A 12,063-nucleotide genomic window follows, 5' to 3' on the forward strand; every position below is an offset into this window, starting at 1 on the left:
GTGTAAATCTGCTCCCAAATTCTGTTGTCTGATCTATTCTTCCTGTCCTTGTGATGTTGTGCTATGTTGACCATAAGTTACATATTGTGTGGATGTGCAGGGTCCCAGGACCATGCTTGTGGGTTTGTAGCAACTACCTTGTGTGCTTTAGGTTGCAAAACATGAATCCGATGTCAGTCTGAGATTTTTCATTGTGTCTTGTACAGGCAGAACAGTGCGGTTCTCAGTCCAGTCTGTTCTTCGCTGGGCTTGGAAGGTTCTATTGAGGGTAAAACCAACTCAGAGGGATAACTGATCTTCAAAAGTAACCCAGGCTGTTTCTAAACACCCCAACAGATGTTTTCTTTTTCCTCTTTCCTCTTTGCTTTGCAGATTTTTTGCATTGTGATTTTTCTTGCATGTTTTCTTATATAGTTTTCAGTAATAACATTGACCACATTAAAAGCCCAGTCCATTCGGAAAAGTGCGGTTTTTCCAACCAGAGTTGAAGGCTCTGGTGATAACCATATAACATGATCACATATTGATACAGTCCCTTAAAAACCTGAACTTTTTCTAAACATCCGGAAAGAAAATTTACCTTAACGAGTATGGAATGACTGTACAATCCTGGCAGGTGAGGATAACTGAGTGGTTAATGGGGTCTATGTTTTCCTGCATCCCTGGGAGTGTAAAAGGATACTTCAGATAAGGTAGATCACAGACTCGTTATTTCATGACTAGGTATGGTAACAAGCCTTTTTGCATTATTAGTGATCTCCATTTGAAGGCACGTTACAGTTTTGGTCCTGTCACCACGTGCTTTTCCGTCTCAGCTTGCTGGCACCAGTGAGCTGTAAAAGGTGACTCCTCGCAGCAGGTCCCTTTGGAAGGTGGATGGTTTATTTCCATGTTTTGACAAATAATTAAGTCTAATGTTAAGGCTACTTATCTGCAGAATTGTGGTGATGGGAACGGGATGCAAGAGTGTCTGCTCAGCATCTTCTGGAGCCTCTTTGTCCCCCAGAGTTGTGTTGTACGGTTGTGCTGACACCTGGGTGAGCCCACATTAAACTGATTGAATCCTCTGTCATGTTTGGGTCTTAATAATCTGCAGAAGTGGATGAGTATTCAGTTAAAGGATTCCAGGTTTTCTTAGAAAAACAACATCCTTTCTTCTCTTTTGGTAATGTCTTAGAGAAACCAAGCAGCCAAAAAACCCCACAAAACCTTTGTCAATGTGTGGTGTTCTTGCTCCTCAGCGCTTTCGCAAAGAGGTTGAACTTTAGAAATAAATAAGAGTATTTTCAAAAGGCCAAAAGAGCACAGTTATTGAATCTTGTGGTACCGTTAAGATTAGAAGAGGAATTCAGGAGATGGAGAGCAAGTGATGCTGCTCCATCTACAGCAAGTGTGTCTGCAAACTCAAGTATAACTTAGAAGAATTAGTCTTTTAAATAATTACATCTCTTTTCAGTCAGTGTAAAGGTGTCACACTGGGAAATAAATATTTTACTCAACCTCAATACCTGCATAATACTTTTGTTCAATGTTACGTGTGCATGTGTTTGGTGCTCTCAGCAAAAGATCAACCTTCACTATCCTGTAGTGAGTATTTTTTTGCAAAGGCTTCTTAAAAATAGCAGCTTACAGGAGCTCATAGCAGTGCAGGTTTGCTGGAGCTGGGAGTAGTGGTTTTTTTCTCTGAATAGTCCAGGATAAACAGTGGCAGATCTGGGAGAGCCCCAGCGGAAAACTCCTTCTGCAGCAGCTCAGAGGATCTACGGCTTTAATGTGAAACCACAGGAATCCAACCACTCGGAAAAGAGTCTCCTGTACCTTGGAATAGCTGAAAAAGCTCTTCCGCTGACTGAGGAAAAGGTGCCTCTGTGGAAACTAAAAAAAACCAACTGCATTGTAATCTGAAGTGTTGTCTTTGAACAGGTGAAATGCTGTTAGAGATTTGGGGGCGGGACAAATTTCAGCTACTAATTTGTAGCATCCATTTTCAAACACAGAAATCATTCAGATGTTCATCTCAGTATTGTTAATCAGCAGCTCATCAGAAGAGTGCATACTCTGCTTTTGAAATTGAGGTTCGGTCTAATTTCTTGTCATTTAGTGTTTGAAAGATAAATATAATAATTTCAGCAACGTAAGTTTTAGACAGCTGAAATAATTGTTTTCAGTTAGGAGATAGTATGGAGTGTTTCACATTATGAATGACCCTTATTGTTGTCATGGTGTATATTTATTTTATTTATTAAAGATGATAAATATAACTAGAGCAGCAGATGAGAAATTCTATTTTGTGTTCTGATTTTTTTAATAAGCTTTTTATGCTACTTAGTCTCCTTTTCTAGCAATGTGATTTCTGCTGAAGTTGCTACGTGACTAGGGAAACAAGAACTGAGGTTGTTTTTATGGTTTGAAGACCTGGTTAAATAATGACTCCCTGAATAATGGCAACGTTTGTCAGGGAGTGTTAGAGAGCAATATAGTATCTACAGAAATGTGTACTTAAATGTAGAATTATGAAATCTGTTGAATTGAAACCATTGCATATACCTGAATGCTGTTAATGTTAAGCCAACTTGAACTGTCTGGTGTTCTTCATATGGAGAAAGCAACACAGGTGATATGTAGGATATCTATACTGAGAGACGTGGTACAGACATGGAAAAGGGAGGTATACCAGAGAGCCATCTCATTCTTTGTTTTGAATTAGGATGACTTTGTAAAAACAAAGTGAGGCTGCTAAAAAAGCGAAATATGAGAAAGCTCTTTGCTTGGTGCAGGCAGAGCTGGGGCTGGGGCAGGTCCCTCTGCTTCTCCCCATCTGCCATGGTGGGACTCGCCCATCTGTTGGGACCCATGGCCCCACCCGTGCCTGCTGGCCTCTTCAGTTCCTAGAACAATAAGGGTGTAAGATAAAGGACTCTTCTTTGCAAAACATCTGATAATTTTTTTGCTCCTGAAGGCTGGATGTAGAAATTTTTGTGGGATGGCTTGGCAGGAGTGGTCCAGCAAACACTGCGGCAAGTTTTGCTTCCCCTTAGCGCCTTTCCTCATTACATATGGAGCTTTCTCTCCCTTCTCTGGGTTGGAATCAACTCTGTTCTTGATTAACACTGGAGGTTTTGTTTGAGTTTTAGTGGTTGTTTGTTTTCTGGTTTTTTTTTAATTTTTTCTTTTATTCCCCTCTCTTTCATGTAAATGATGTCTTGCTATTTTGCTTGCTTTTTTCTTTTTTAATTAGAAGAATAAATGCTTGCATTCAAGCACAAATTGCTTTGAAGTGCTGGAGGAATTCAATTCATGAGCCTCCCTTTAGTCTCAATCTTTAATTTTTTTTTTGCGAACCGATAACATCTAATAGCTCTGCTCTTTCCAGAAGATTACATTTATTTTCTGTGGGTTGTTCTACCTCCTTCTGCGTCTTGAGATAAGCTAAACAGGAGGGAAACCAGTTAATCGGCCAGCTCTCATTAAGTGTTCCTGCGAGGTTTTGTTTCACCAAGCTGCGAGTTCTGCTGGACCACAGATCTTTGAAAGAATGAGGGAAAACTAGTCGTGGGGTCTAACTGAGCTGGGCTCAGGAGCTGGAGGTGGTTGCTGGGTGCCGTGGTCCAGCAATGCTCCTCTGGCCCTTGTCCTGCAGAGCTTGGCGGTCATCACTGACCTCGGATCGTTCCCAGTGACTCCCTTGGAACTGGTTTAGCACCTTTTTCTTGTGATGATAATCTCTGTTTTACTGACCTAGTAATTATTTGCTACTTTGCACCTGTACATTATTTTTTGGGATCCAGGACACAGCATTTAATTCTGTTATAGGTGTTTGTGATCTTGTTGGTAATGTCAGGTGGTCTTCTGGCTCGTGAAATATATCCAGGAGAAGTTGTCAGATAATTAATGCTTGCTCCCTGGGTTAACTCTACCTCTGTTTGGGAAGCAAGAGGAGGAATATCATATTTCTAGTGCTAGTGGATGGGAAGTTCTCTTCTCATTAGCACCTGAGTATAGTGAAATGTTGTTTCCTAAAGCTCAGGGGCAGTGCCAGGGGATTTCAAATTTCTAGGTCAGAAAGAGTGCAAATTAAAGTAGCTCTTCTCTACTTTTGTAAGTGGTGATTGATCCACAGTTTTAGTGTGGGGGTCACAGCTCTGGGACTGGCACTGTGTCGTCAGAGAGTGACTAAGTGGGACAGGACCTCCCGAGGTCCTTGTGCCCTGCTGGGCTGGGACACCTGTCCCTGGGTTTGGGACTCTCTGAGTCCCAGCGCATCTTTTTGGGAGGCTACATCTGCAGCAGGTATTTCTTTCTAAGCCACAAAATATGCTGACGTTAAACTGGAAGATTTTTTTAAATGTAGCTGATGTTAAACTGGAAGATTTTTTTAACATATATGTCATCCTGTAAAGATCATCTGTCATCTGTCTAAGAGCTCGATTTTCTAGGCCCAGCACCTATATGAGCCAACATGCCCAAACCCGCATTGGCAGTGTGAAGGGGTCAAGCTTAAGTCAATTGGAAGCCCTGGGTCAGTTTGAAGTGTAAGTTATTTAGTTATTTTCCAATAACTTTGCATCCAGGTTGGAGCGAATTATTAAGATAATAATTGATGCAAAGTGTTTATCTTCTTGAGTTGATTTTTTAACTTCTTTTAAAATTTATTTGCAAAATTAAACCTGCCTTGAAATTTAGGAGTGTATAGAGTTGCTCCGTCTCCATTCGGTTTGAAAAGGGTGCAGATTAAATCAAAGAACCAGTGCAAATGAGGTGTGTAAACAGGTGACCTTAAAACTCTCCTATTTAATAATACAAATAATACCATTAGCGTACTCTTGTACTTTTTTTTTTACAGACACCGACTCATACAGGAAGGTACTTATGTACAGTTTCTTTCAAGTTGTCACTCATCTCTTCTTGTTCTCTTGAACTAAAGTGTGGGCGTCTTGCGTAGAAACAGCTGAGAACTGTCTGCAGCGTGTGCTATAAATTTTAAACTTTAGTGTTTTTGTGAGCATGGGGAATATTGGACAGTCGTTGTTGAGAAGCACTGCAGCAGCGATTGCAGGGGAAGCTGTTATCATGGGATTTATCGTGTGCATCTTGATGGTTCCTGCTGGGAGAGCCTGAAAAATGATACTCTTGGACATTTAAAGAAAACAGTTCTGTAATTATGTTCCCATCAGCCCATTCATTTTGCGCACAGAAGTTTAGCGTCGTGATTTATGATCTATAAATTCCTATGTTTAAGCTTGTCGTTCCTGGGTTTTTTTTTCTGATTGAAGTAGATCTCATTTCTCCAAACAAAACCCAACAGCTCCTGCCTTGGTTGTGTTAAAGAGATCAGGAAACAAAATCACATGCTCTCAGTGTATGTGTTTACATCTGTATGTTCCCTTGTGTTTTGGGTGTTGTTTTTTTTTTTACTTTCCTGTAAAATTACACAGTCCTAGCTAGAATGTTACATAAATTGAACCATGTTTCTTCTGCATACTTGCTGTGTATTGAATTCATGACCAAATTGGCCAAGCACAGTAATTATAAAGCTCTTCTGGCTATAGGATTGCATCTATTTACATGGATTGCTCTGCTGCTTAAATGTTTCCCTATTTTTGGTGAGTAATTTTGACGTGAGCTTGAAAACAAAGCAGAAAAATGAAACCCACAGTTGTCCCAATAGGATGAAGTTTCAGTTCGATTTTGCTGCTGATAAATGCTCAAATGTATGTTCTCTTTAAAGGGAAGAGGACCAACAAAATGCAGCCACATGAAAAATGTCCAGTAATCAAAAAGTTTTCAACCTGAAAAAAAAAAGATGAATATTTTAAATTTCACATCCCAGAGGCTGGAATGAGGAACAAGTGTTAGGAGAAAAAAATCCAATCCTATTGAGAAGACCATCTGCTTTGTATTTTAAGGTTGGGTAACATAACTTTCCTTTTTCTGAAATACTGCTGTATACATTGTCATGAGTATAACCTTAGTCAAGTTACATTGGCTAAATGAATAATCTTTTTAACATGTGGAACTAATTCTCTTAGGGTATTTTCCCTCCTCTCGCTCTTTTTTTCCTTCCTCTGCTCTGGTCCCTTGAAAAAGAAGGCAAAAAATCAGCCGGTTCTTGACTGCATTTTTGGCAGTTACTCAGTTTTCCATAGTTTTCTCTTTTTGCAAATGCCTCAAGTTTTCCAGGGAAACACTTTTATAAGAATTGAGCTCTGCTTGGACTCTTTTCTAGCTATGTTGTCCCTACTTACCATATCCCCTTATGACTATGACTCTTGAAACGATCCCAAAGGCTTTTACCTCCCACAGGTTAATGATAGCAGATTAATTATAAATGCTGTGATGCTTTCTGCCCTCAAAATTAAGGTGAAACTAGAATACCCGCGGAGATACGTGTCTGCAAGCACGCACACTGGCATCGGGAGGGCCAGGAGGTTCAGGGTTCGCTTTGCTTATGGAAAAAATATGTCTGATAGTCTTGGCTTTTTCTCACAATTGATTCTCCCCCACCCTCCAATTCATCCTTATTCCAAGTAATCTTGTGTAAATTGTATACGTAAAATAAGAAAAATCATTTAAATGAAGCTACCAAAGGAGTCTTTCGTAGATGATGTGGTTTAACAACTCCAGCACCGTAGATAACTGAGCACAGACCAGTTAGTGACACAGAGCTTCTCCGAGCAGAAACTCGATGGTGGGAGATGAACTGGGACACGACAGCAGAACCACAAGCTGTATCAATCTTTGCATTTTCTCATTTTGTAATGGCTGATCCTGCTCTCTGGAGAGAGGCTGCCAGTGTTCTCACCCCCCAAAAGCACTGACCTGAGCTCAGCTTGGCAGCTCCAACTTACATTTCTACCTGTCCATAAAGACATCTGTCACTGCTTGACAATTAACATAATGAAAAAAATAAATTAGTTAAATACTTCCTGAAAACTTGTGCTTTTTGGAAACCCACAGGAAGAGGAAGGCATTGGAGTGTGATGTTGGGATGTTCCTTTCAGTCGTGTGGGCCGAGCGGGGTCTGTAACAGGGCTGTTCCCGTCATTGCTCTCATCCGGCCACGTTTGCCTTTCACGGTGTTTTCCTCCAATTTACTGTAGTTTCTTAAATGAACATTGTAAATTCTTAAAGAAAAACACGAAGCATGTCCTTGATCTCATGGGAACCCACTATTTAATGTTTCTCAGTTTTAGAAAATGGTAACAAAACATAATGTGATATGGCTTCAGACACTGCAAAAATAAACTCCAGACAGAAGCCACAGGCTTCCCTTGAAACAATCTCACTCAGCGAGTTTCATCAGAAAAAGGATTTGTTACGTATTTGTTTGCTCACCACTTTTTAAAACATTAACCTTGAAAATAAGAAACAGATCCTGCTTAGTAGCCGCTTGAAGTTTTAAAAGTATTGCAGTCCCGCTGAGCTAGTGCTGCATATATTTGACACGTGTACGTTTTGCTACCGCTCTTTTGTATAATTTTTTAATATTGTTGAGTATTTCATCCTGTCATTACTCAAATATGACAGGTAACAGCAGTCCATATCCTAAATCTGCTAAAAGTTGTGGGGTTTTTCTTTATAAAGTTTTGCAGTATAGATACTAAACCAGCTTCAAAATATTAACAGCTCAGTGGATATTTTACTAATAGTATATTTGTTTTTCTTGATTCCCTTTGTCTCTAAAAATGTTATTTTTGCTAGTAGGGAGATGGATTCCGATCTTGTCTGGCAAATGAGGTGATGTGCAAATGGTTGACGGCTCTGCAGAACGGCTGGTGCTTGTGTTTGCTTTGGGAGTGATGGCTTTTCTGGTTGATTTGGATGCAGCGCTGACAGTCAACCTGGGGGCTTCTCAAGTATTTTCTCACTGTATTGCTGCTGAGTTTATTTTAATTCTATAAACTGAGGGAACAAGTCAGTTAACATTTTACTTTTATGCTAAGCTTTGTTTAGAGTCATCTCCTAGGTTTAAAACAGAGTTGCCTTCAGCTTCAAGTTATGAGTAAAAGTCCCCTAAGCCTTGTTTCCACTAAGCTAAGCCCAAGCTACCCTTATCTCTCGCTCGGTGGGAAACCTGACTCCTTCCTAGGCGGAGCTGTGGGTCTGGGTGCTGTGCCCATTCATCACTGTCAGGCCCCATCTGTGGCAGGCATTAAACCCTGGTGGCCCAAATCCTCCCCATCCCAGCCCTCAGGACCCTGCCTTGGATCCGCTTGTCGCTTCCCTAGTTATCTCGCTTATCAAATATTTGTCCTGTTGCTCAAAGCTGAAAGTGAGGCAGGCTGGTGGCACCCAGAAGCAGTTAAAGTCATTAAAGAATATATCTAGATGCCACAGAAGAATATTTGCTAGGAAGTTGCAAGTGCTTTGACCCAGACAGGTAATTAAAGAGCTTATGAAAGCAAGGGTCTCTAGTGTGTCGAAAATTTATATTTCTAAAACAAACTCTGGGTTTCTTGGGGCTCCATCCAGGCTGTGCTCATCCGCAGCGGGCTCACAGGGATGCATTGCGTGGCTCTCTTGTGTGTCTCAGAGTTAAATTATAAATCATGGATCGCTAGAAACCCTCTGTGTTCCCTGCAGATCCTGTGATTTTCTAGGCTTCTGTTGGTGTAGCTAAATGCAAGTGCCATGTTCAGTAAGGGAAGGGGAGGATTAGGAGTGGTGGGATGTGCTGAGCGTTGTGCTGCAGGATGCAGGTGTTGCCGGGGATGGTGCAGGTTTGTGCTCAGCCCCCGGCTGCCCCACCGAGTTTACATGTGAGTATAAACCATCAGGGGACAGGTACAGCCAGACAAGTACAGTTTCTGAGCATCTCCAACATTTGAGTAATTTGAAAAAAAATTTACACTTCAACTGTCTTTCTGATTTAGACGTGGCTAAATCTGGAATCAGTATCGTTCCTGAAGTTTACTTTTGAAACAAAGTATGGATGGTGAAGATTCTTCAAAACGCCTAGGTTTTGAAAACCTTTTTCATTTTGTTTACTTCTGACCGTTGTGTTTCAAAACTGGTGCTTTATGATGGAAACAGCTGAAGAGAATGAAGCAAAGTTTGCTTGTGGTGCTGGCTGAGCTGTGGCAGCAGAAAGGAGAAGCTGGAACAAAGAGCTGGTTTCTAAACCAAATCTGTAAGTTTAATTCTGAGTTCGGATTGGGAGGGGAAAAAAAAATCTGGAAATCTGCTTGATGAAACCAAGCAGTAGGAGCAGTTGAAGCGAGATGTGTGTGTGCAGGTCGATTTTGCTACTGATAAATGCTCAAATTTATGTTCCCTTTAAAGGGAAGAGGACCAGCAAAATGCAATCAGTTGAAAAGTGTCCAGTAATCAAAAGTACAGTGGAGAGTACATAATTGTTCCCTCTGCTGTGTGCCACAAGAACGAGCTGTTGTCTTTTTTTAGACATGTCGAGTTTAAAGGAATTCTAGAATTCCAGAGAAAATGAGTCGTCTTCAAATAGTTGAGCCATGTTCAGCAAGAACCTGGATGTTTATAAAGATCATAATAAACTTAAGGTAGCTGATGACAGCGAAAAGAGGGGGGCAAATGGAGACGAAGGAAATCAAATGCTGTCTGAGGGCGATGAAGCAGTGCAGCAGTTGCAGCCTCGTGCGTTGTGGGGGCGAGTGCTGATGGGTTACAGCAAATAATCCTGGGCCAGCAGCTCATTAAACACATGTCTAATTGTTCCTGTTGGCGTGAACTTAGCCCACTGCCATCTGCTGAGCAGATTCAATTAAACAAGGAGGGGTGGGAAGACTGAAGTAGAGATGATGCACTGTGTAAAATACAATGGGCAAGTTCTCCTAAATATTTTGACTCTTTGTGTGGAGCTGACAGGCTCTTGGATCTGGGAAGTTCCCCTCACTTCATTTGGAGGTCGCCACTTAGCTCTGGTTTTCTACTTAAAGTTAGATGACTTTGTGAAATCAGCTTAAATACAACAGGGAGATGTTTTTGGCTTTTAGACATGAAATTCTGCAGAGGAGTTACTGAATAAGGAGCAGATACCCTGAGTATTGGGACTGCAGCCAGGTAGGAGCTGAGCAGCGAGCAGGGAGCCGTGGGGAACTCGCCTTATCCTGGCTGTTTCCTCAGTATTTCGTTTTTCCTGTTGGTTTAGGCTCATTGTCTGCGATGGCAGTTTGACAAACAGGCTCCTGCAACCCCCTCCCTGACATGCCCAGGGGTTTTAATTTAAAAAGTAGAAGATACCGTAACATTTTAAAGGACTTGGATAAATTATAAATCAAGCAAAAATAGGTTAAAAACCTAGCCTAATGGCCAAATAAATTCCTACTGGCATTGCGGCTCTTATATAACGGCGTATAATGTTCTCTGGCATTATTTTAAGGTTCATAAACATGTCTACGTGTTCAAGGGGTGGAGGAAAGGGTCAGCTTTGTGTTGGGGACAGAAAGCTCCCTTTTCGGGAGCTGACAGTCTGTTTCCTTCTGGCTCCTTTTGATGTCCAGGAACTAAATGCTGCATGGAAAGAAAAATTCAATTCATTTAAAACATTTTGTGTCAAAATGACATGCTTTAATGTATTTTCTTCTGATGTTTCAATTATCTTTTCATCTCATGATGGGGAAGGGGGCGGGGGCAAAGCCAACATGTTTGTAGTTAAAGGACCCAAGAAGAACTTTAAACAAAGGTCTGGAAGAAGAGGATGTCTCAATGTACGGGTGGCTTTTAAGAGTAAAAACTTTGTTTTTTGTTGGGTTTGTTTTTTTTTTTTTTGCTTTCCCAGTTTCTTGGCTCCCTGAGACTTGTAAACTGAGGAGATTTATTGCTGCCCTTCCAAATGCTTCTTTAGAATTAAGAGTTCAAATTTCTGAAATTCCTGAAGTCCTCAGGGGGGAGAGGGATAAGGGAAAGGGATGATGGCAAGTAGAGTGGAGCACGTCAAAGGGTTTTCCAGGCTGGTTTTGGCAATTATAGCTGCATTTGGCCTTAGGAGGAAATCAGCTAAACCTGCATCAATAAAACTTTTGGAGTCATGGACCAATGACTACACTGGATTTGGGTGAAATTTAAACTTTAGTAACTGCAGTTGTTGCTAATAATTTGGAGAGCTGACTCTGGCTTATTGTGTTGTTGTAAACATGATTTGTAGTAATTTCACAACTATCACATTAAGGGAGGGACTCAACAAGGTCTTTATGAATTGCTGTCCTTTTCCAGATGTGGCCGGGCTTACAGATGTTCTTGCTGACGTATTGTCTTGTGTTTGACTTAACACTGGTAGATGTATAATCCACTCTGTCAGTGGAATCCTGGCTCACCCCTTGAGGCTGGTAGAGAAAAATCCCATTGACTTTTTTTAATTTAAATTTTTTATGCCTCCTCCACAATCGGGGAAGGTGTTCACCCACCATATATTCTTTCTGCTTATATCACTGATATCTCTTACATATCTTGCGTTATGCAGCCCCGACATATTGCTATTGAGTTAGACAGAAAAAGGAATGTTTTAGGGACACTTGTTGCTTTTCCAGTGGGGATGGCCCCATTGTTCCTAAGGGGAAAACTGCTCTTGGAAATGAGAAATCTCAAAAGAGAAACTTAAATGCATCAAGCAAACTTTTCAGAAATGCTGTTGATATAACCCAAAATCCTTCCAAGCTTATCTTTCACATCCTATTTTTTGCCATTAGTGAGCTTGATCTGGTTATGTTCAAAAGTGGGTCTCATTTTTCTCTATTCTGGATACCAAATATGCCTAAATCTGGCTCATAACAACAGGTACTTCTAAGAATAGTTATGTTGGGTTAGATGTTTAGTGCTAGAGAGCAGTCACAGTTTACACGGGCAGTAGCTTTCTAATGTGAAACACTTTTTTCAGCACCTTGTGTCAGTTTGGTAAATTAATAGATGTTTTGGAAAAAATCTGTTATGTCTTTGCCTTCAAAAACAAACCCGGCTTCTTCCTGCAGATCCACCAGCAGGTCTCTGGGGATGTGATTCCCCATGAGTGAGCCTGGCATTAAAGATTCCCCAGGTGAAATGGACCTTTTCTGCCACCAGTTTCTTCCCCGTGTGCCTTTTGGAGCTATTCTA

At 41.0% G+C, this 12,063-nt stretch overlaps 1 protein-coding gene across 1 annotated transcript in view; it reads left to right on the forward strand.

The window, feature by feature from the left end:
• Positions 1 to 12,063, forward strand: part of CACHD1 (cache domain containing 1) — a gene marked incomplete at its 3' end in the record, with an annotated part of 99,461 nt that overhangs the window by 23,598 nt on the left and 63,800 nt on the right. The gene's annotated exons all lie outside the window — the stretch shown is intronic.

The sequence above is a fragment of the Nesoenas mayeri genome, assembly GCF_963082525.1.
Source record: "Nesoenas mayeri genome assembly, chromosome: 8".
Classification (NCBI taxonomy): Eukaryota; Metazoa; Chordata; class Aves; order Columbiformes; family Columbidae; genus Nesoenas; species Nesoenas mayeri.